The sequence below is a fragment of the Canis lupus genome, chromosome 7 (assembly GCF_003254725.2).
Source record: "Canis lupus dingo isolate Sandy chromosome 7, ASM325472v2, whole genome shotgun sequence".
Classification (NCBI taxonomy): domain Eukaryota; kingdom Metazoa; phylum Chordata; class Mammalia; order Carnivora; family Canidae; genus Canis; species Canis lupus.
In genome coordinates, this window is record NC_064249.1 from 27,183,533 (window position 1) to 27,206,859 (window position 23,327).

General features: G+C 40.0%; 1 long non-coding RNA gene and 1 other non-coding gene across 2 annotated transcripts in view; both read left to right on the forward strand.

Annotated features, from left to right (window-relative positions):
* Positions 1-17,245, forward strand: part of LOC112648219 (uncharacterized) — a 31,933-nt gene extending 14,688 nt beyond the window's left edge. The window contains exon 4 of the long non-coding RNA XR_004817608.2: positions 16,642-17,245. This is a non-coding gene — a long non-coding RNA (uncharacterized LOC112648219). The remainder of the gene's footprint in view (positions 1-16,641) is intronic.
* LOC112648977 (small nucleolar RNA SNORA70) lies at positions 16,885-17,018 on the forward strand. Its single transcript, XR_003129412.1, has one exon. It is a non-coding gene; the product is annotated as a small nucleolar RNA SNORA70 (small nucleolar RNA).
* Positions 17,246-23,327: the final 6,082 nt, after the last annotated feature.

The window sequence follows — 23,327 nt, forward strand, 5'->3', positions numbered from 1 at the left end:
TCTGAGCTACCCACATATCTCTATTTATTCATGAGAGATACACAGGGAGGCAGAGACATAGGCTGAGGGAGAAGCAAGCTCCATGTGGGAAGCCTAATGCAGGACTTTATCCCAGGACCCCAGGATCATGCCCTGAGCCAAAGGCAGATGCTCAACCACTGAGCTACCCAGGCGTCCCTGAATATAGTTTTTTAAATGAAAGCCCCCAGTTATTAAATGATGTTATTTAATTATGCACACATTTAAAAAAAATGTGAGGGCCAAACAAAGCATGTCTACAGGCACCTCAACCTCTGTAACTATTTATCTTTTCCCTTCAAGCCTGTTCACATTCCTACCCATATTGGAGTAGGGGCATCTCTAGCCACGGAGTATGTGGAGTTAAAAGCTGAAGTGAAATAAGTCAATCGGAGAAGGACAAACGTTATATGGTCTCATTCATTTGGGGAATATAAAAAATAGTGAAAGGGAATAAAGGGGAAAGGAGAAAAAATAAGTGGGAAATATCAGAAAAGGGACAGAACATGAGAGACTCCTAACTCTGGGAAACGAACTAGAGGTGGTGGAAGGGGAGGTGAGCGGGGGATGGCGGTGACTGGGTGACGGGCACTGAGGTGGGCACTTGACGGGATGTGCACTGGGTGTTATTCTATATGTTGACAAATTGAACACCAATAAAAAATAAATTTATTAAAACACACACACACACACACACACACACACACACACACACACACACACAAAGAACTGAAGTTGTTTCTCCTTTCTCCTCTTCATCCCACATTTCCAACCCCAGAAATATTTCTCAAATCTGGTAGTCCTCTCTGCCCTCCCTCTCCCAAGCTAGTGTCTTTGGTCAAGTTCATATTTCTTTCTTTCTTTCTTACTTTTTTTTTTCAAGTTCATATTTCTACCTGCATTATAGTAATGCCTCTTACCTGGTATCCTTACTTCCAACCTTTCTCCTCTGCAAAACTGCTGGTTAAATTAAAAAAAAAAAAATTGCCCCCAAATCAGCGGAGAGAATGGACCTGTTGTTAAAAAGATAAGTTGGGGGAAAATATGGAGAAAATTAATTAAGATTGGATCTCTACCTAATACCATATGGAGGGTAGATTCTGGTTGGGTTAAGGATCTAAATGTAAAAGGTAAAATAGCAAAGTTAATGGAAACACATGTAGGAGAATATCTTTGTGATTTTAGTTCAGAGAGAGCTTCTTAAAATAAAGCAAAAGCCAAACTGTAGAGAAAACAGTGACAAATGTTATTATATCAAAACTGAGTATTTCTGTGAATGATCTTTATTTTTCTGTAAATGATTTTGATAGAGGAAATAATAGGAAAAGGTATTTAAAATATCTAAACCATCCTAAGGGTTAATATATAGAATACTTCTAGATGTTGCTGCAAAAGATAGCAACCCCAATGGGGAAAAAATGGACTAAGGATTAACATAGTGGGTCAAAGAAGTTTTTGAAGAGGAAACCTGAAGAACTAATAAGCATATGAAGAGAAGCTCCTCATTGATAATCAGAGAAGTGCAGATAAAAACAGCAATGATATGCCAATTTATACCGATGGGAGTAGCAGATATTAGAAAGTGTAGGTAGGGGTGAGGGAATTCAGTTACCCCTTGCATTACTGGTGAATATGTAAAGTAGTGCAGCTGTTTTGGAGGGCAACGTGGCACAATTTAGTTAGATGAAGTATATGCATGCCCTGTGAAGAGTAATTCTGCTTCTGAATATATATTCCAAAGGAATTGTTATACAGATTTATAATGGGACACATAAAAGCAGTTCAGGGTTTTCTTTTTTTCATATGGTAGGGAGGAGTTGTGCCAGTTGGGTGTTCATCAGTGTGAGAGTAGATAGTAAAATGCGATGGATGTAAACTCTTAAGTACAATATAGCAATTACAATAGACAGATTAAATATACACACTGCCATATGGATACATTTTAAAATCATAATGTTTAGTAAAAAAAGTAAAAGAGAATGAGTTATGTGACACACTACCATTTACATTAATTAAAAATACTTGCACACTTCTATTTGATTTAGGGTTAGTATCCAAAATACATAAAAAACTCATACAACTCAACACCAAAACTCCATAAATAATCTAATTAAAAATGAGCAGAAGAGCAGCACCTAGATGGCTCGGTCAGTTAAGTGACTCTTGATTTCAGCTCAGGTCATGATCTCGGAGTTGTTAGATCGACCCCCACATCGGGCTCTGCACTGGGTGTGGAGCCTGTTAAAGATTCTGACTTCCTCTCCATTGGTCCCTCCCCTTCTCTCTAATATAAAAAATGTGGATAGAAGACATGAACAGACATTTCTCTAAAGAAAACATACAGATGGCCACATGAAAAGATGCTCAACATCATTCATCATCAGGAAAATGCAAATCAAAACCACAATGAGATATCACCTCACACCTGTCAGAATGGCTAAAATTAAAGCCACAAGAAATAAACAAGTGTTGGAGAAGATGTAGAGAAAAGGGAACACTTGCACCCTGTTGATGAGAATGTCAGTTGGTACAGTCACTGTGGAAGACAGTGACTTCCAGTGGAAGTTCCTCAAAAAATAAAAAATAGAAATACCATATAATTCAATAATTCTGCTATCGGGGTATTTACCCAAAAAAGACAAAAATATAAATTTGAAAAGATATACATACTCCTATGATCATTGCAGCATTATTGATAAGAGTCAAATTATGGAAGCAGCCCAAACATCCATGATAGATGATTAATGGATAAAGAAGATGTGGTATGTATATACAATGGAATATTACTCAGCCATCAAAAAGAGTGAAATGTTGCCATTTGCAACAACATGGGTGGATCTAGAGAGTATAATGCTAAATGAAAGTCAGTCAGAGAAAGACAAATGCCATATGATTTCACTCATGTGGAATTTAAGAAACAAAACAAATAAAAAGAGACAAACCAAAACAAATTCTTTTTTTTTTTTAAAGATTTATTTATTTATGATAGACATAGAGAGAGAGAGAGAGAAGCAGTGATACAGGCAGAGAAATAAGCAGGCTCTGTGCCGGGAGCCCATCGTGGGACTTGATCCTGGAACTCCAGGATCACGCCCTGGGCCAAAGGCAGGTGCTAAACTGCTAAGCCACCCAGGGATCCCCCAAAACACAGATTCTTAACTCTAGAGAACAAACTGATGGTTCCTGGAGGGGAGGTGGGTAGGAGGATGGGTGAAATGGGTGAAGGGGATTAAGAGTACACTTATCATGATGAGCACTGAGTAATGTATATAATTGTTGAATCGCTATATTGTACACTTAAAACTAAATAACACTGTATGTTAACTATCCTGCATAATAATTTTAAAAAGACATGCACATTTTGTAGGAAAACAGGCAAAAAGGAACACAAACACACAAGTGAAAATATTATTCAATGTTGTATGATTGCATATAGTAGAAGGAGAATGAGAGAGAATATGAGGATAAAAAGAGAATAAATAAGAAAGTTTTGTCTGGACAAGAAAAATGATAATAGGCCATACATGACCTTTCAAGTATGATTAACTTATCATTGTGCATCTGAAGTCCAATAAAAATCATACCCCACTCCCAGCACACAACACACATACTTTCTTATTAGTACTCCCAAAGTTAACTTTCCTCCATTGACTTTGTCACCTATAGTTAAAAGTCAAATTTCATAATAATTTGGCCCTAAGGTAGGCCATCTTCCTGCTGTCCCTGAAATTCTTGCCATTCCTGAACATACCTTTCCTATTGTTTCCTATTGTTTCCATCTTGAGTTTTGACTCTTATCATATTGTATTGTGTTTTGTTTTTTTTTTTATTTTTAATTTTATTTATTCATGAGAGACACACAGAGGCAGAGACACAGGCAGAGGGAGAAGCAAGCTCCATGCAGGGAGCCAATGTGGGGCTCCACCCCGGGACCCCAGGATCACACCCTGAGCCAAAGGCAGACGCTCAACCATTGAGCCACCCAGGCGTCCCTCTTATCATATTATACTGTGATAATTTATTTACATGTTTATTTTCTCATTTGTTTGTGAGCTTCAGAAGTTCCCAAGGGCATATAAATTAAATACTATGTGGGTTTTATTTTTGTTTTATTGTTTTTAAGATTTTATTTTTAAATAATCTCTGTACCCATTGTGGGGCTTGAACTTACAACCCCAAGATCAAGAATCACATGCTCTACCCACAGAGCAGGCATGTGCCCCAATACCATGTGGTTTTAATACTCAGGAAAATTATAGGTTGTCAGAGGATACTTCTTTTGTCCATGTAGACAATAAATCGTTTATTGAATGATTTCTAAAGGCAGACCCTCAACCACTGAACCACCCTCAACCCTGAGCACCCAAGTTGAATGGTTTCTAAATGTTTGTTGAATTACGTGATTACTCAGTGAATTATCAAATCCAGTCACGATCTCAAGAAGTGAAATCTCCAGTCAAATCCCCATTGTCCTCTGGAATTGAATCTTGGCATGGAGAAATCTGAGGCCACCCTGACTTTTTTCTCCCATCTAAATGATTTATCTTTTCAGTCCAATAACTTTATTAGGATATGTCTTTTTGGATAAATTTTCTTGGGTACATAGTAAATCATTCCAATATGTACACTCATGTCCTCATTTGTTTCAGAGAAGTTTTCTGGACTATCCTGCACTATTTACTATTGCATTATTTTTATTTTCTTCTTCAAGAATTTTAATTATGCAAATGTTGACACTCCTTGTTTTCTAAATAATGCTCTTTCTTTTAAAATTTTTATTTCAAAAAATTTTTTTTTATTTCACTCTTATTTTTATATTCTAAGACTCTTACTGTATTTTTCTTCGTTGTTCTATGTTCCTTCTTTTTTATCCTCATCTCTGTTGGGTTTACTTTTTCCCTATACTTCCTTCAGTTTGCATTTTATCTCTTGGGATTGTTTCATTATATCTTCCCAGAAGTCTTGTAATTCTGCTTGAGGTGTGTCTTTGAGAGATGTAATTACTCCATTGACATCTCTTAAATTCATTGTGAAAATTTTAGGTCTGTTTCTTTTTAAAAATTTTAATTTTAAAGATTTCCTTATTTATTTTAGAGGGGGGGAGGGGCAGAGGGAGAGAATCTTCAAGCAGACTCCCCACTGAGAAGAGAGCCAGATGTGGGACTGGATCCCATGACCTATGAGATCATACCTGTGCCGAAACCAGGAGTCAGACATTCAACCAATTGAGCCACCCAGGCACCCCTTAGTTTTAATTTTTAAATTTGAATATGGTTGACACACAATGTTACATTAGTTTCAGGTAAACAACATAGTGATTTAACATCTCTATATGTTATGCTATGCCTACCACTTTCACCTGTTTCTTTTTTTTTTAATTTTTTATTTATTTATGATAGTCACACACACACACAGAGAGAGAGAGAGAGAGGCAGAGACACAGGCAGAGGGAGAAGCAGGCTCCATGCAGGGAGCCCGACGTGGGATTTGATCCCGGATCTCCAGGATCATGCCCTGGGCCAAAGGCAGGCACCAAACCGCTGTGCCACCCAGGGATCCCCACCTGTTTCTTTATAGCTTTTTTTTCCCTGGTCAGTGTGATTTGTTCATTGACAAGTTCGTAATTGTTTTCACATTTTAAAAGAGTACATCTGTGTCAATGCTGTGCTAGATGCTTTTTATTTTTTTTCAATATTTTATTTATTTATTAATGAAAGATACAGAGAGAGGCAGAGACATAGGACCTCATCAAGGATCAAGACCTGAGCCAAAGGCAGACGCTCAACCACTGAGCCACCCAGGTGCCCTAAGATCCTTTTTTTAAAAAAAATTTATTATCAAGGCACCTGGTGGCTCAGTCAGTTATGTGTCTGCATTTGGCTCAGGTGGTGAGCCCAGGGTCATGGGGTCGAGCCTCGCATCTGGCTTCCTGCTCAGTGGGGAGTCTGCTTGCTTCTCCCTCTCCCTCTGCCCTTGGGCCTCCCCCCACCCCCCTGCTTGTGCTCTTTCACTCTGTCTCCCAATACTTCATTTTTGCCTTTGGAGACATGTCTAGCAAGAAGTTGCTGCAGCTGAGGTCAAAGAGGTTGCCATCTCTGTTCTCCTCTAGGATTTTGATGGATTCCTATCTCACATTTAGGTATTTCATCCATTTTGAGTTAATTTTGTGTATGGTGTAAGAACGTGCTCCAGTTTCAGTCTTTTGCATGACTGAATTCCAAATTTTCCAGTACCATTTATTGAAGAGACTGTCTTTTTTCCATTGGATATTCTTTCCTGATTTGTCGAAGATAAGTTGCCCATATAATTGAGTATCCATTTCAGGGTTCTCTATTCTGTTCCATGATCTATGTGTCTGTTTTTGTGCCATTACCATACTGCCTTGATGACTGCAGCTTTGTAAGACAGCTTGAAGTCCAGAATTGTGATGCCTCCAACTTTGGTTTTCTTTTTCAGCATTACTTTAGCTATTCAGGGTCTTTTCTGGTTCCGTACTAATTTTAGGTTTGTTCCAGTTCTGTGAAAAAGGTTGATGGTATTTTGATAGGGATTGCAATGAATGTGCAAATTGCTTTGGCTAGCATAGAGATTTTAACAATATTTGTTCATTCAATCCAGGAGCATGGAATGTTTTTCCATTTATTTGTGTCTTCCTCAATTTCTTTCATAAGTATTCTATGGTTTTCAGAGTTCAGATCCTTTACCTCTTTGGTTAGGTTTATTCCTAGGTATCTCATGGTTTTTGGTGCAGTTGTAAATGGGATCAATTCCTTGATTTCTCCTTCTTCTGCCTCATTGTTAGTGTATAGAAATTCAGCTCCTTCTGTGCATTCATTTTGTATACTGTGACCTAGCTGAATTCCTGTATCAGTTCTAGCAATTTTTTGCTGGAATCTTGTGTTTTCTACATAGAGTATCATGTAGTCTGCAAAGAGTGAAAATTTGACTACTTCTTCCTCTGTTTAGATGCATTTAATTTCTTTTTGTTGTCTGATTGCTGGGCTAGGACTTCCAGTACGTCTTGAACAACAGTGGTGAGAGTGGACATCCTGTTGTGTTCTTGACCTTAGGGGAAAAGCTGTCAGTTTTTTTTCCCATTGAAGATGATATTTGCTGTGGTTATATGGCTTTTATGATATTGAGGTATGTCCCTTCTATCCCTACACTGCAGTTCTTATCAAGAAAAGTTGCTATATTTCATGAAATGCTTTTTCTGCATCTATTGACAGGATCATAAAGTTCTTATCCTTTCTTTATTAATGTGATGTATCACACCGATAGATCTGTGGATATTGAACCACCCCTGTAGCCCAGGAATAAATCCCATTTGATCATGGTGAATAATCCTTTTAATGCACATTCAGAGTAATTATTGAAAGGTATGAATGTAATGCCACTGTATTACCTATAAAGTCACTGTTTCTGTAGATTGTCTCCGTTTCTTTCTGGTCTTTGTTAACTTTTTTGTCACATTCCAAAGGAACTGTTATTCAGATCTATAATGGGAAACATTAGTTTTTGTTTATCCTGGAAACTCTATCTCTCTTTCTATTCTGAATGACAGCCTTGCTGGATAAAGTATTCTTGGCTTCATATTTTTCCCATTTAGCACATCAAATATATCATGCCAGTACTTTCTGGCCTGACAAGTCTCTATGGATAGGTCTGCTGCTAGCCTTATGTTTCTACCTTTGTAGGTAAAAGACCTCTTGTCCTGAGTTGCTTTCAGGATTTTCTCTTTATCTCTGAGATTTGCAAGCTTCACTATTAATATGTCAAGGTACTGACCTATTTTTATTGGTTTGAGGGAGGTTCTCTGCCTCCTGGGCTTGAATGCGCTGAGCCGAAGACTGGCGCTTTAACTGCTAAGCCACCCAGGTGTCCCTAGTTCAGATATCTTATATCCATATTGATTAAATCCTAGCAGCAAGTACTAACTCCTGTTCTTTCTTTTGTGGTGAATTTCTCTGTTCTGTCATTATGCCCAGCAAAGGATAGAAGAAAGAGAGAAAGTACAATAGCAACAACAACAGCAGAAAAAATAAATAAATAAAACAAACCAGAAGAAGACAAAAACAAAACAAAATAAGAAAAAAATCAAACCAGAAACAAAACAGAACAACACAAAATACTAGATCCTGGTCTGCTTGTTAAAAGAAACTAGATCCTGGTACACTTGGGTGGCTCAGTGGTTAAGCATCTGCCTTCAGCCCAGGGTGTGCTCCTGGAGTCCCAGGATCGAGTCCCACATTGGGCTCCCTGAATGGAGTCTGCTTCTCTTTCTGCCTATGTCTCTGCCTCTCTCTCTGTGTCTCTCATGAATAAATAAATAAAATCTTAAAAGAATTGCAGATATTCTTATGATTGGCCAAGTTTGGAAAACACTTTTTACCATTTCCACTTGAGTAAAATCAAGTCAAAATAGCATCAGATAGTCTCTGAGAAGAGGAGAAGCACCCCAGAAATCTGAGTAAGTTTGGTAGGAGGAGAAGCATTGATGGTAAGATGGGAACATTGGTGTGTATAAACAGGTTAGATACATAAGAATCAACTGTTCTATTAACCACCATCTGCCAGAGGTGGTCCTGCTTCTATGAGTCTCTATGTAGGCAGAGATAGGGTGACATGGATGAGTTAAAATTGCCTAATCCCACCTCTGGGCTGAATGTACCTATGGAAAATCCCTATTTGGCTCTGCTTTCAAGAATGCCAAGCCTAGCTCAGCACTTCCCCTGTGCATCTGCTGATGCTCATATTTTGGAATGGGGGTAGCCCAAACCATGTTAAAGTAAATGTCGGTTCTTGGTTTTAACATCATAATTAAGAAACTTGTAAAGGTTACCAAGAGTTATTGGCTGGTCTAAATTCACCTCTTATGCATGTTTTAGATTTGCATCAAGGGAATAATGTGAGTACCCTGAGGGATAACCTTGATGACATAAGCAAACTGTAGTCATGGGAATATCTTTGAGGATGTTTGTTACTGAACTGTTGTTCAGATTCCATAAAGGAATGATATAGTGACTCAGGTGAAACAGTTTAAAATTTTATAGTAGGCAAAGAGATACTCAGGTAGCTTTCTAGAGGGAGAGAAACATTTTGCAGGGCTCCCTTCTGGCTCAGTCAGAAGAGTGTGTGACTCTTGATCTGGGGGTTGTGAGTTTGAGCCTCATGTTAGGTGTAGAAATTACTTAAATAAACTTAAAAAAACCATTTTGTTAGCTGCTGGCACATTTTTATTTATTCAGTAAATATTTATTGAGTTGCTATTATATTCTAGGTTCAGTAGATAAAGCAGAGAAAAGATAAATGTCTCTGAAGTTACTGGGCTTTCACTCTGGTGTGGGAAATAGATGATATACAAGTGAACAAATATCAAGATATTTTCAGACAGCAGAGTACACAGTACCAAGTAGACCTAATTAAAGAATAGTCATTGATTAAATGTATTGCAAGAATCCTTTAGATGTTGGGGCACCTGGGTGGCTCAGTCGTCCAGCATCTGCCTTTGGCCCAGGTTGTGATCCCAGGGTCCTGGGATCAAGTCTCACATTGGGCTCCCTACAGGGAGCCTGCTTCTCCCTCTGCCTGTGTCTCTGCCTCTCTCTCTCTCTCTCTCTCTCTCTCTGTGTCTCTTATGTATAAATAAATAACATCTTAAAAAAAAAGAATCCTTTAGATTTTGAGGCCCTGTGGTTTATTTCAACTATGATTTGTCTATAAAAATATAATTTACAAACGAATCTTCCTGACATGAAATTATTTTGCAAAGGTCTTGTCTTTTTTTAAAGACTGAGAAAATGTGAAGATTTATGTGTAAAAAGAACTAACAGTATCAGTTAACAATATGGTTAAGTGCAAACAGGCTAGTACAGATTCTAGGTGCTGTGGCATTTCAAATAAGAATCGAGGGTTTCCATGGTTTTGGGGTCTGACAATTTGGAAGCTTTTGCATCTTCAAACAGATTTCAAACTTCACCCACAATTTCTTAAATTGGCTTATCCACTTGTTCACTTTCTTTGGTGTTCTATCCTTTAGCAGAGGGAGTGGGAGGTGAGAGGAGGAGGAGGTTATTATGTGCTGCTCCCTGTGGGCTGCTTGTATATAAAAATGGCACCCCAAGATGGTTAGAATAATGCTTGTTGTGTCTAACTGAGATAACAGTGGTTGAAGGTGTTGTCGTTGTTATAGTTGTCGTTGTTAAGGAAAATATAGAAAGATCCCAGGGGCGCCTGGGTGGGCCAGTCAGTTAAGTGGCTGACTCTTGATTTTGGCTCTGGTCATGATCTCAGGGTCCAGGGATGGGGTCTCTAGATGAGACTGAGCCCTGCAACGGCTCTGTGCTCAGCAGGAAATCTGCTTGAGATTCCCTCTCTCCCTTCCCCCTCCCCTTGTTCTCTCAAATAAATAAATCAGTCTTCAAAAAAATATCTCAGATATTAGAATTACTGACTGTCCATACCATTTATTGTAAAAATGGTGCTGCTGCTCTGGGATATGAAAAATCCCTTCAGGAATGAAACATTGGTCACTTTGGCTCAATTTGAGCAGGCTAAAGACCTGAGTGTAGTTCACTTCCTTTTGATAATAACACACAAAAATGTTTAAGAAATATTTAAGTTGAGAGAAATGGGGCACCTGGGTGGCTCAATCCATTAAGTGTCTGACTCTTGATTTCAGCGCAGATCTTGATCTCAGGGTGATGAGATTGAGCCCTGCCTTGGGCTCCATGCCCAATGTGATTCTTTCCCTGCCTCCAAAAAAAAAAAAAAAAAAAAGAAAAAGAAAAAGAAAAAATGACAAATTACAGAAAAAAGAAGAAAAAGGAATGCTGTCTAAATGTCAGAAAAGAATGAAACTCAAAAAAAAAAAAAGAATGAAACTCAAAAGAGTTAGAAGCATAGGACATTAAATTGGTGCCGATCAGACTTTTTGGTGTGACTAAAATAATTTCTTGAGGTGACATGTCACCATTGTGTAAACTGTTCTTATATAGATGTTTTTTTTCTCTAGATGACATGTAAATAAATAGGATTCCCTCTTTAATCATATCTGCACATAAATATATAGAATTTTAATTTTTTGTTTGTATTTGTGTCACTTGCAAGTTTACTCCCTTTCTAATCATACTGGGGCAGTTAAGTTTGTCTGCCAAATATTAACTTGAAGAGTCATGAGGAAACATGTAGAAAATAGGAAGCTACATGCAAATTTTACACAATTAGCAAACAGACTTGATTTTATGTCATTCTAATTTATGTCAGATGAAAAGAATAGCATTTTCCTTATGAAAGAATTTCCGAGTAAGAAAAAAAATACCCACACCTAACATTCAGTCAAGTATTGTCCGGGGAATGTGTCATTATCTGTTTATATAATTAACTCTGAAATAGATTTGGGAAATAACTACACAGAAATTTTCTATCCCTGCTGGACTGAAGCAATGAGCTTGGAAACTTTTTAAAAGAAGGTTCAGCTTTTGAATGGTCAGTGCTTCGTAGACTTCTTTATAAAGTCATCCCACCACCATTCCGGGGAGATGGGAAAAACCTGTTAGCAGCAGAGATGATTTAAGTCTTAGCAAAATTTTTATTTTAAATTAAAATTTTTTTTTCTGACAGAGTGCACACATACACACACTGGAGTGATGGGTAGAAGCGGAGGGACAGGGAGAGAGATAATCTTTTTTTTTAAATATTTTATTTAGAAGACTCTTTTTTTTTTTTTTTTTTTTTTAAATTTATGATAGTCACAGAGAGAGAGAGAGAGGCAGAGACACAGGCAGAGGGAGAAGCAGGCTCCATGCACCGGGAGCACGACGTGGGATTCGATCCCGGGTCTCCAGGATCCCGCCCTGGGCCAAAGGCAGGCGCTAAACCGCTGCGCCACCCAGGGATCCCTAAATATTTTATTTAGCATTCAGGAGAGACACACAGAGAGGCAGAGACAGGTAGAGGGAGAAGTGGGCTCCTTTTGGGAGCCTGATGTAGAACTTGATCCCAGGACCCGGGGATCACGACAAGACAAAGGCTCTGAGAGAGAATCTTTTTTTTTTTTTTTAATTTTTTATTTATTCATAGACACACACACACACACACACACACACACACACACACACACACGCAGAGGGAGAAGCAGGCTCCATGCAGGGAGCCTGACATGGGACTCGATCCTGGGTCTCCAGGATCACACGCAGGGCTGCAGGCGGCACTAAACCGCTGCGCCACTGGGGCTGCGCTCTGAGAGAGAATCTTAAGCAGGCTCCATGCACAGCACAGAGCCTGACATGGGGCTCAATCTCACAACCCTGAGGTCATGACTCAAGTGGAAATCAAGAGTCTGACACTTAGTTGACTGAGCCACCAAGGTGCCCCAAGATTTTATTTTTAAGTAATCTCTACACCCAATGTGGGGCTCAAATTTATAACTTCAAGATCAAGAGTTGCATGCTCCACTGACTAAGCCAGCCAGGTACTCCTTAATAAAATTTTTAAAAATCAAAAGAGAAAAAGCTTTCTTTCTTTTTTTATAAAGATTTTTTTTTTTTTTTTTTTTTTTTTTTTATTTATGAGAGACACACAGAGAGAGGGGCAGAGACACAGGCAGGAGGGAGAAGCAGGCTCCATGCAGGGAGCCCGACATGGGACTCGATCCCGAGTCTCCAGGATCACGCCCTGGGCTGAAGGCGGCACCAAACCGCCAAGCCACCCTGGCTGCCTGAGAAAAAGCTTTCTTTACATTAAAATCTAACTCTTGGGATCCCTGGGTGGCGCAGCGGTTTAGCGCCTGCCTTTGGCCCAGGGCGCGATCCTGGAGATCCGGAATCGAATCATATGTCGGGCTCCCGGTGCATGGAGCCTGCTTCTCCCTCTGCCTGTGTCCCTGCCTCTCTCTCTCTGTGTGTGTGACTATCATAGATAAATAAAAATAAAAAAAATCTAACTATTAATTATCTTGATAGTTGAAAATCAAGCTTAAAATGTTCACTTTCAACATTGCTTTTAAAATATGATTTAAGAGATGCCAGTTAAGCATCTGACTCTTGATTTTGGCTCAGGTCATGATCTCAGGGTTGTGAGATGGAGCCCTGCATTGGGCTCTGTGCTGGGTGTGGAAACTGCTTGATTCTCCCTCTCTCTCTGCCCCTCCCCCAGCTTGTGTGAGCATGCACCTGCGCTCTCTCTCTCTCTCTCAAAAAAAAAAAAAAAAAAAAAAGAGTAAAATATGACTTAAAACAAAATGCTTCACACAGTTTTCCTTTATAAGTGTTGATGGACACTGAACAAATCAGAATTGACTTCTGCTTGTTTAGTTGAGAAAATTGAATTTCTTTAGGGTAATATTTTCATGTCCTTCTTTTCTTTCCTTAGAACATTGCTTGAATATGTGACCATTTTTCTTTTTACACTCCTTTTTTTATAATTGAAAGGGACTACTAACCAAATTAGAGCTGTCTTGAGGTAACTAGTAAATCATATTTACCGAAGACATACATTGCCACTGAGGGTGCTATAATAAAAGTTGATACTCTATGAAACAGGCCTCTGGAACCTCAATATATTATTTAGAAGATTTTCTTCTGAAAGAGTGAAAAAGCTTTTAAGAATGAGGATCATCTTAAGATGAGTTATTATTGGGGTCAAGTCTATATCAATACACTAGAAAATAAGTTTATACTAGCAAGAGTATAGTGACCCTGGAAATCTCATACTATTGATGGCATTATTAATTCATAGAAATGTCCTAGAAATCTTCTGAATAATATTAATGAATGCAAAATGTACATAGTGATGCTTTACTCCATAGGCTTACTACTTTTCCCCTGCTCTTCCTTCTCCCTCTCCTCTTATTCTTCCTTCCTCTTCTTCTTCTTCTCTCTTCCTCTTATTCTTTTTTTTTTTTTTTTAATTTATGATAGTCACAGAGAAAGAGAGAGAGGCAGAGACACAGGCAGAGGGAGAAGCAGGCTCCATGCACCGGGAGCCCGACTGCGGGACTCGATCCCTGGGTCTCCAGGATCGCGCCCTGGGCCAAAGGCAGGCGCCAAACCGCTGCGCCACCCAGGGATCCCTTCTTCCTCTTATTCTTGTTTGTCTTTTTAAAAAAATTTATTTATTTGATAAAGAGAGAGCATGAGCAGGGAGAGGGGCGGGGTTGGGGGCAGGGTAAAGCAGACTCCCCTCTGAACAGAGCCTGATGTGGGACTTGATCTCAGGATCACAGGACTCCAGGATCATGACCTGAGCTGAAGGCAGACACTCAACCAACTGAATCACCCAAGGACCCTTGTTTGTCTTTTCAGCTCCACAGAGTTGAAGTCATTTAGTCATTCACCCAGCGTATTCTTTTTCAGTGCCTATTTCAGGCACTATTCTAGGCTTTGGGAATACAGCAGTGAATAAAATATACCAAATTCCCTTTTTGGAGAAATCTGATGGCTGTAGGACATGCAAGATAACATCGCCTACATTGGGACAGACCAACATCTTATATCTGCTGATATGAGGCTCTGAGGACACATCACTTCTGTAGGATTCTGGCTAAAAATGCATAATCTGAGTCTGATTGTGAGGAAATAGACAAATACAAATTGAGGGACATCTGCAAAGAAACTGTCCTGAAATCTTAAAAAATGTCAAGGTCAAAAAAGACCACCACCACTACTAAGGATCACACCCCGGGCTGAAGGCGGTGCCAAACTGCTGGGCCACCGGGGCTGCCCCTCTATACATTTAAATTACACCAAAATAAAGCATGAAAATTTTTTTCCTGGTGGAACTTACCTTGGTGTGTTAGTGGCTGGGTGAGGTGGGGGTGGTGTTTCAGACAGATAATAACAAAATAAATCAGTAAAAAATATATTATGTTAGGGGCACCTGGGTGGCTCAGTGGTTGAGTGTCTGCCTTTGCCTTGGGTTGTGATTCCAGGGTCCTGGGATTGAGTCCTGTGTCTGGCTGCCCGTAGGGAACCTGCTTCTCCCTCTGCCTATGTCTCTACCTCTTTCTCTGTGTCTCTCATGAATAAATAAATAAAATCTTTAATAATAAATAAATAAATAAATAAATAATAAATATATATATATATTTAAGTTTTACTGAAAAACTGAGCAGGAAATACAGAGTTCCCAGATAGGTCTTCTCCCCCACAACAGTATTTCCTGTTATTCATGTCTTGGGTTAGTGCGTTACATTTGTTAAAATTGATGAGCCAAATTTAACACATTTTTATTAACTGTAGTCCACAGTGTACATTAGGGTTTACTCTTTGTATTGTCAGATTTTATGGGTTTTGCCAAATACATAATGTCATGTATCCACCATTATAGTATTATATAGAATAGTTTTATTGCCTTAAGTTCCTGTTCTCCACCCATTCATCTCTTCCTACCCTTGAATCCCTGGCAATCATAGATCATTCTATCTCTGCAATTTTGCCTTTTCCAGAATGTCACATAGTTGGAATTATACCATATGTAGCCTTCTCAGATAGCTTCTTTCACTTAGAAATGTGAATTTAAGTTGTCCCTATGTCTTCCTGTGGCTTGACCGCTCCTTTCTTTATATCACTGAGTACTATTCCATTGTACAGATGTACCACAGTTTGCTTATTCATTCACTTTTTGAAGAATACCTTGGTTGCTTCCAAGTTTTGGCAATTGTTAGTAAAGTTGCTATAAATAACCAGATGCAGGTTTTTGTGTGTACAAAAGCTTCCAACTCATTTGAGTAAATAACTAGCCGTGCATTACTGGTATTGTGAGTCTATGTTTAGGTTTTTATTTTTTTTTAAGATTTAATTTATTTATTCATGAGAGACACAGAGAGAGAGGCAGAGACCTAGGCAGAGGGAGAAGCAGGCTGCCTGCAAGAAGCCTGATGTGGGACTCGATCCTGGGTCCTGGGATCAATGCCCTGAGCTGGAGGCAGACGCTTAATCACTGAGCCACTTGGGCATCCCATCTATGTTTAGTTTTGCAGGAAACTCTCAAACTACCTTCCAAAATGGCTGTACCATTTTAATAAGCACAGGAATTTTGACCTGCTGCATTTCTGACCTGGGCTGGTTCACCCCTCCTTAGGCAACGTGATGGTGCCTCCATGCCTGGGAGGTCGCTATGTTGATGCCCAACTTGGTGCAGACACCCAATTAGGAGAGTCTATTGCCTCCCAGAACTCCTGGGCTCCAGTGATCCTCCTGTCTCAGCCTTCAAAGTAGCTGGTGGCTACTGCCTGAGTGCTCCTGGCTGGACCATTTTGTATTCTCATCAGCAGTGAATGAGAGTTCCCATTGCTTCACATCCTCACCAGCATTTGGTGTTGTCAGTTATTATTATTTTAAAAATCTTAGCCATTCTAATGGATGTGTAGTGGTATCTCATTGCTGTTTTAATTTGCATTTTTTAAAAGATTTATTTATTTCAGAGAAAGAGAGAGGGAGAATAAGCAGAGGGAGCAGCAGAGGGAGAGGAAGAAGCAGGCTCTCCCACTGAACTGGGAACCCAATGGATCCCAAGACACTGGGATCATGACCCAAGCCACAGGCAGACGCTTAACTGACTGAACCACCCAGGCGCCCCAGGAACCAGAGGATCTTAAGCAGAAATCTGCTTTCTGTTTAATAGGCTCATTCTGCTTGCTGTGTTGAAATCAGACCAAAGGCATAAAAACAAAAGACTGGTGAGGAGACTGGTGCCAAAATCAGGGAAGAGGTGATGGTGACCAAGCCACTGGTGGTATTGAAGGATGAAGCATGATTGAATTCTGCATATATTTAGAAGATAAGGAATTTACTAATGGATTGGATGCGGGGGTGTGGGAGAAAGAAAGAAACTGAATATAGTCTGTTCAAGGATTGTAAACAGAGTCTGGAGCCAATTAAGCCAACTGTGCTCTTTCCCTAGAGGGGCCTGATGTGCCATGGCTGCAAACAGTAGCTTCCTTGGTAGTGCATGAAGCCTACTGCTTCTAGGAGTTGCCTTAAGGGACCTTGGAGACAGAGGTTCATGTCTGACTTCATGCTATCCCCAGTCTAGGCTCTAGACAGGTATGTAAGGTGCCTTTGGAAAGCCCCAGAACACAGTAGCCAGGGTCCACATTGGCCACGCCAGTATGTCTATCTGTGGCAAGCTGCAAAAAAGGGAGCATGTAACTGAGGCCCTATACAGGGCCAAGGTCAAGTTCCCTGGCTGCCAGAGGATTCATATCTCTAAGAAGTGGGGCTTTACTAAGTTTAATGGGGACAAATTTTTTTGAAAACTTGGTGGCTGAAAAGTGGCTTATTCTAGAGGGCTATGGGTTCAAATGCAGCCCTAATTGTGGTACCCTGGACAAATGGCAGACCCTGCATTCCCAAGAACCTCAGGGCTGCCCCCTCCTTAGTCATGCTCACTGATAAATCCTACTTCCTATCAACAATAGCAAAGATAAACCGAGGCGTATTCAACTTTTAAGAGTTTATTTGAACATTGATTTGAATCAGGCAGTGCCAAACTGGAAGCAGGCAGCAAGGTTTTCAAAAAGAAGCAAAGCAAGGAAGCTATTTCATTGGCTAGAACTTAAGGGGTGCAATAGTGGGAAAGTCTACTTGGCTGTGATTGGTTGTTCTTCTTGATCTGGAGGTATTTGCAGAACTGACTCTGGCTGAGGTTTCAGTTTGATTACGTAGGTTACCAAATTGGCTTTAGAGCCACCCTCAGTCTAGTGACCCTTTTGTTTGATTACTCTAAGAGTTCCAAGTTTGCTTAGTTCGTTTCCTAAGCAACTGAAGAATAGCAACGATTATGCTCTGTCGTCTTAGGTCTGTACAAGGTCCTCTTTATTCCTGACCCCCATTCTTATTTCTTCTACTTTGCTCACAGGCATCCACCAGTATGCTTGAGACTTATATATTATTTAGAGCATTTTAAATTTACACTGGTTCCGTGCTATTGATTTTATTTTGTTTCTCACACTTTTTCCACTTGACACTATGTCTTAAGAGCTAAGCACATAGCTGAATATATATCTGCTGCATTAATTCTGGCTGCTTCTTAGTTTCCCACTGATTGGATACATTACAGCTGATGGAGTTATCTTCTTGACCACCAGTGGCCAGGTTGCTTCCAACTCCCTGGCACTGCAAACAATGCTGAGATGCACACCTTCAGACTGGTTCTAGTAAACACCTGCATGTAAGTTTCTGTGGAGTATATTCCCAAAAGTGTGATTGCTGGGGCATATTTAGTTGCCTAACTATTTAGTTGCATCAGTTTACCATTGTAGACCAACAGCCTTTGAATGTACCCTTCCTTCATTTTTTTTTTTAAGATTTATTTATTTATTTTAGAGAAAGAGATTGAGAGGGAGAGCGAGCACAGGGAGGGGCATAGGGAAAGTGGGAGAGAAACTTTAGCAGACTTCCTGCTGAGCAACAGTAGGGCTTGAGGTCACCACCCTGAGATCATGACCTGAGCTAAAACCAAGTCAGGTGTTTAACTGACTACAACACCCAGGAGCCCTCATATTCTCACTAATTCTTGATATTAAACTTTAAACGTTTTATAATGTGGTACCTCATTGTTATTTTAACTGCTTTATTTGATTACTAAAGAGTTTGAGCAAAAAAAAAAAAACCAAAAAAACAAAAAAACAAAAAAAAGAGTTTGAGCATCTTTTCATGGATTTGTTAGGCATTCATATTCCTCCTGTAATTTGTGTGTTCTAATTCTTTGTCCAGTTTTCTATTGGATTTTTGAAAAAGATTTTATTTATTTATTCATGAGAGACAGAGAGAGAGAGAGAGAGAGAGAGAGAGAGAGGCAGAGACACAAGCGGAGGAAGAAGCAGGCTCTGTGCAAGGAGCTTGATGTGGGACTCGATCCCAGGACTCCTGGGATCATGCCCTGAGCTGAAGGCAGACACAACCACTGAGCCACCCAGGCATACTATCTATTGGATTTCTTGCCTCTTGTTGATATATAGAAGTTTTCTCTATATTCTATTTTTAAAAATTATTTTTAAAAAATATTTTATTTGAGAGAAAGAGAGAGAGAATGAGAGGGAGAAGGAGAGAGAATCTGAAGGAGACTCCATACTAAACACAGAACCTGATGCAGGACTTGATCCCACAACTGTGAGATCATGACCTGAGCTGAAACCAAAAGTCATTTGCTTAACTGACTGAGTCACCCAGGTGCTCCTCTCTGTCTATTCTACATATGAATTCCTTGAGTTTTAAAGGGGACAAATATATTCCTCTAGGCTGTCACTTGTCTGTTAACTTTGTCTATGATGTCCTTCTTTGAAAAGAAACCCAATTTTTTTTTAAAGATTTTATTTATTTATTCATGATAAACATAGAGAGAGAGAGAGGCAGAGACACAGGCAGAGAGAGAAGCAGGCTCCATGCTGGGAGCCCGACGTGGGACTCCATCCCAGGACTCCAGGATTGTGCCCTGGGCCAAAGGCAGGCGCTAAACCGTGGAGCCACCCAGGGATCCCTAAGAAACCCAATTTTTATATACTGAAATCTATACATTTCTTCCCTGATTGTTTATGGTTTTGAGAACTTCTCTACTACTCTAATTCAAGGTCACAGAGATATTTTCTATACTTTCCTCCTTATCTTTATTGGTTTCTATTTCAGATTAAAGCATCTAATCCGGGCAGCCAGATTAGATGCTTTATCTAAGCATACAGATATACTTTATGGGTGGCTCAGAGATTTAGCGCTGCTTTCAGCCCCGGGTGTGATCCTGGAGACCCGGGATCGAGTCCCATGTCGGGCTCCCTGCAGGGAGCCTGCTTCTCCTTCTACCTGTGTCTCTGCCTCTCTCTGTCTCTCATGAATAAATAAATAAAATCTTAAAAAAAAAAAAAAGAAAAAAAGCATCTAATCCATTACGTTAGCATTTCTATGTGGTATGAGGTAGGACTCCAGAGGGCTTTTTCTCCATGGAGCAAGATAGTGCTCCCAGCATCAATTCCTAAATAATCTATCTTTTTTTCATTGTGAGAGGTGCCACCTCTATTGTATATGAAGTTTCTATGTACATGTGAGTGTGTTTCCGGATTGCTATTTTATTCCATTGATCTGTCTACTCCTGTGCTAGTATTAAATTGTTTTCTTTCTTTCTTTCTTCTTTTTAAGATTTTATTTATTTATTCATGAGAGACATACACACACACACAGAGAGAGAGAGAGAGAGGCAGAGACACAGGCAGAGGGAGAAGCAGGCTCTATGCAGGGAGCCTGACATGGGACTCGATCCTGGGTCTCCAGGATCACACCCTGGGCCAAAGGCAGGCTAAACCACTGAGCCACCCAGGCATCCCCTAAATTGTTTTCATTACTGTAGTTTTGTGATGTGATCTTAATATCTAGTAAGAGAAGTCCTCCATCTTTGCTCTTCTTTTTCAAAATTGCCTTAACTACTGTGTCTTATTCTTTGTATTTTTTAGAATCCGTTTGTCACATCCCTCTCAAAATCGTGCTGGAATTTTTTATTTTATTTTATTTTATTTTATTTTATTTTATTTTATTTTATTTTATTTTAAACATTTTATTTATTTATTTATGATAGTCATACAGAGAGAGAGAGAGGCAGAGACACAGGCAGAGGGAGAAGCAGGCTCCATGCACCGGGAGCCCAACGTGGGATTCGATCCCGGGTCTCCAGGATTGCGCCCTGGGCCAAAGGCAGGCGCCAAACCGCTGCGCCACCCAGGGATCCCTGGAATTGTTTTTTTTAAAGATTTTATTTTATTTACTCACGAGAGATACAGAGCGAGCGAGAGAGAGGCAGAAGGAGAAGCAGGCTCCACACAGGGAGCCCGACATGGGACTGGATTCCGGGTCTCCAGGATCACGCCGTGGGCTGAAGGCAGCGCTAAACCGCTGCGCCACCGGGGCTGCCCTCGTGCTGGAATTTTGACTGGAAATGTATGCTAGGTATGTGATATTTTTAGAAGAACCTATAGGGGCACCTGGGTGGCTCAATCAGTTAAATGTTTGACTCTTGGTTTCAGATCAGGTCATGATCTCATGAACTGTGGGATCAAGCCCCGCATGGGGCTCTGCACTCAGTGGAGAGCCTGCTTGAAGATTCTCTCTCTGTCCCTATCCCCACTCATGCACTGCACTCTCTCTCTCTCTCTAAAATAAATAATAAATAAATCTTAAAGAAAAAAGAAGAAGAACATGTAGATTTCTACTGGTAAGCTATTCCACATGAACAGAGTACTCTATATTTTCTTTTTATATTTTATGCTTTATTAGGGTTTGTAAGATGATTTTTAGAACTCTTGATTACAGAAATCATGACAGATATATTTAGAGATACATTTACAAGAGTGTCATGAATATTTGGAAACTACATGTTCCATAATAAAAGGATGGTTAAAAAACTGCAAATAGTTTGATGTATGCATTAACAGAACATTGCATCAAAAAAACCCTTGGGCAGCCCGGGTGGCTCAGCAGTTTAGTGCCGCCTTCAGCCCAGGGCGGGATCCTGGAGACCTGGGATCGAGTCCCACGTCAGGCCCCCTGCATGGAGCCTGCTTCTCCCTCTGCCTGTGTCTCTGCCTCTCTCTCTCTCTCTGTTTCTCATGAATAAATAAATAAAATCTTAAAGAAAAAAAACATACTTTCAGGGCACCTGGGTGGCTTGGTTGGTTAAACCTCTGCCTTCAGCTCAGGTCATGATCTCAGGGTCCTGGGATTGAAACTACATCAGGCTCAAGGCTCAGTGGGGAGACTTTTCCCTCACCTTCTCCCTCTGTCCCTTCTCCCGCTCATGCTGTCTCTTTCTCTCTCAAATAAATGAATATCTTTAAAAAATGCCCCCAAACAAAACAAAAAAACCCATAGTTTCAAAGAATCTTTAATGACATGAAAAAATATTCTTGCTATAATAATTACGTCATTAGTCAATGAAATTACACAGACTTCAGTTGTCTTTATTATATATTTTTGGGTATGTTCCAAGTTCTCTAAAGTGAACATACTTTATTTTTGTGATAGCTGTTTTTTTCTTTTAAAAAGTTGATGGAGGCAAATAAGGTTTACATTTGCCATCCGACTACTCAGAAACATGGAAAAATGGTTTCTGACTCATCTGATGAGCTCATCAGGCAAGAAACGATAACTCATATGAAAATTTCCTAGTTTGACTCTCTGCCTGCTCCATCTGTTGGGACTCCTCACAGTTTGTTAGGCCACCTGACTCACTCAGCTAAGCATGAGCAAATGTAATTTCACACATTTGCTTTTTCATGTAATAAATATTTAATAATGCTGCTGTGTGCAAGCACTCTATTAGAGCCGTTGAAGACAAATGGCCAAATTACATCGTCTCCATCCCAAAGGGGCTCAGCAGGGCATATTCCAGACCCCAAAGGCTGCCCGGCTGTCAGGACCGTCTATGCCAACTCTCACGTCTTCTACACTTCAGGCATGCCAGACTTTTTTTCACTTTCCTCGTGTTGTTCCCTCGTTTGGAATTTCTTTCCTTCCTTATCCACCAATAAAAATGCTATCTCACACATCTGTGAGGGCTTCTCTGACCCTCCCACTTTCTCTGACACTCTGCCAGCACTTCTAATGTGGCTCACACTTGGCATATTTTTGGTGCATTTTTGTCTTTTTAGTCATCCAAAAGCAAAGTTGGAAGCATGATTGTTATCTGCATTAAATACTGCATTTTTTGGTTGCAATAGACAGGAAAAATGGAAATTCAGCATATATATTTTAGAACAACACACCCATAACGCTTTTCCCTTGTGATATTGTTAGCAGATGGGGGATTAGGGAAAGCTGTTATGGCAGCCTTGGGCAAGTATAGGACCCCATGGGTGATAGTTCACTAGTGACTGTTTAAAAGTTTGAATCAAAGAGGTTGTCTGATAGATTTCATTGAATCCGAGGGGAATTTATTAGGGAATCAATAGACTGAGATAACTCCGAGACCAAAAAAGAGTGATTCTATCAGGAGCTGAAAAAACAGGGTTTAGCTGTGTCGCTGTGGTTCCTGCCCTGGGCTTCATCCATTTGGAGATGTGTCTAATTATGATTTCCATAGGGCATCTTTTCCAAAACTGAGCTTTGCTCTCCAGAGCTGGGTTTCCCTGTGGAAGTTTCTCTCCAGACTTTGAGGAAAGTAGCTACAGAGGCCCAGCTAGCTATGTGAGCAAGGCAAGCTCCATTCCTTCTTCCAGACTCACCCATCAGCTCTACTCTTCTATATGGAGTGAGGGTGGGGATGAAGACAATGCTCCTGCCACAAGTCTCCTTTCTGGGATATGGAGTTGAAATACTCCCCACCTTCCC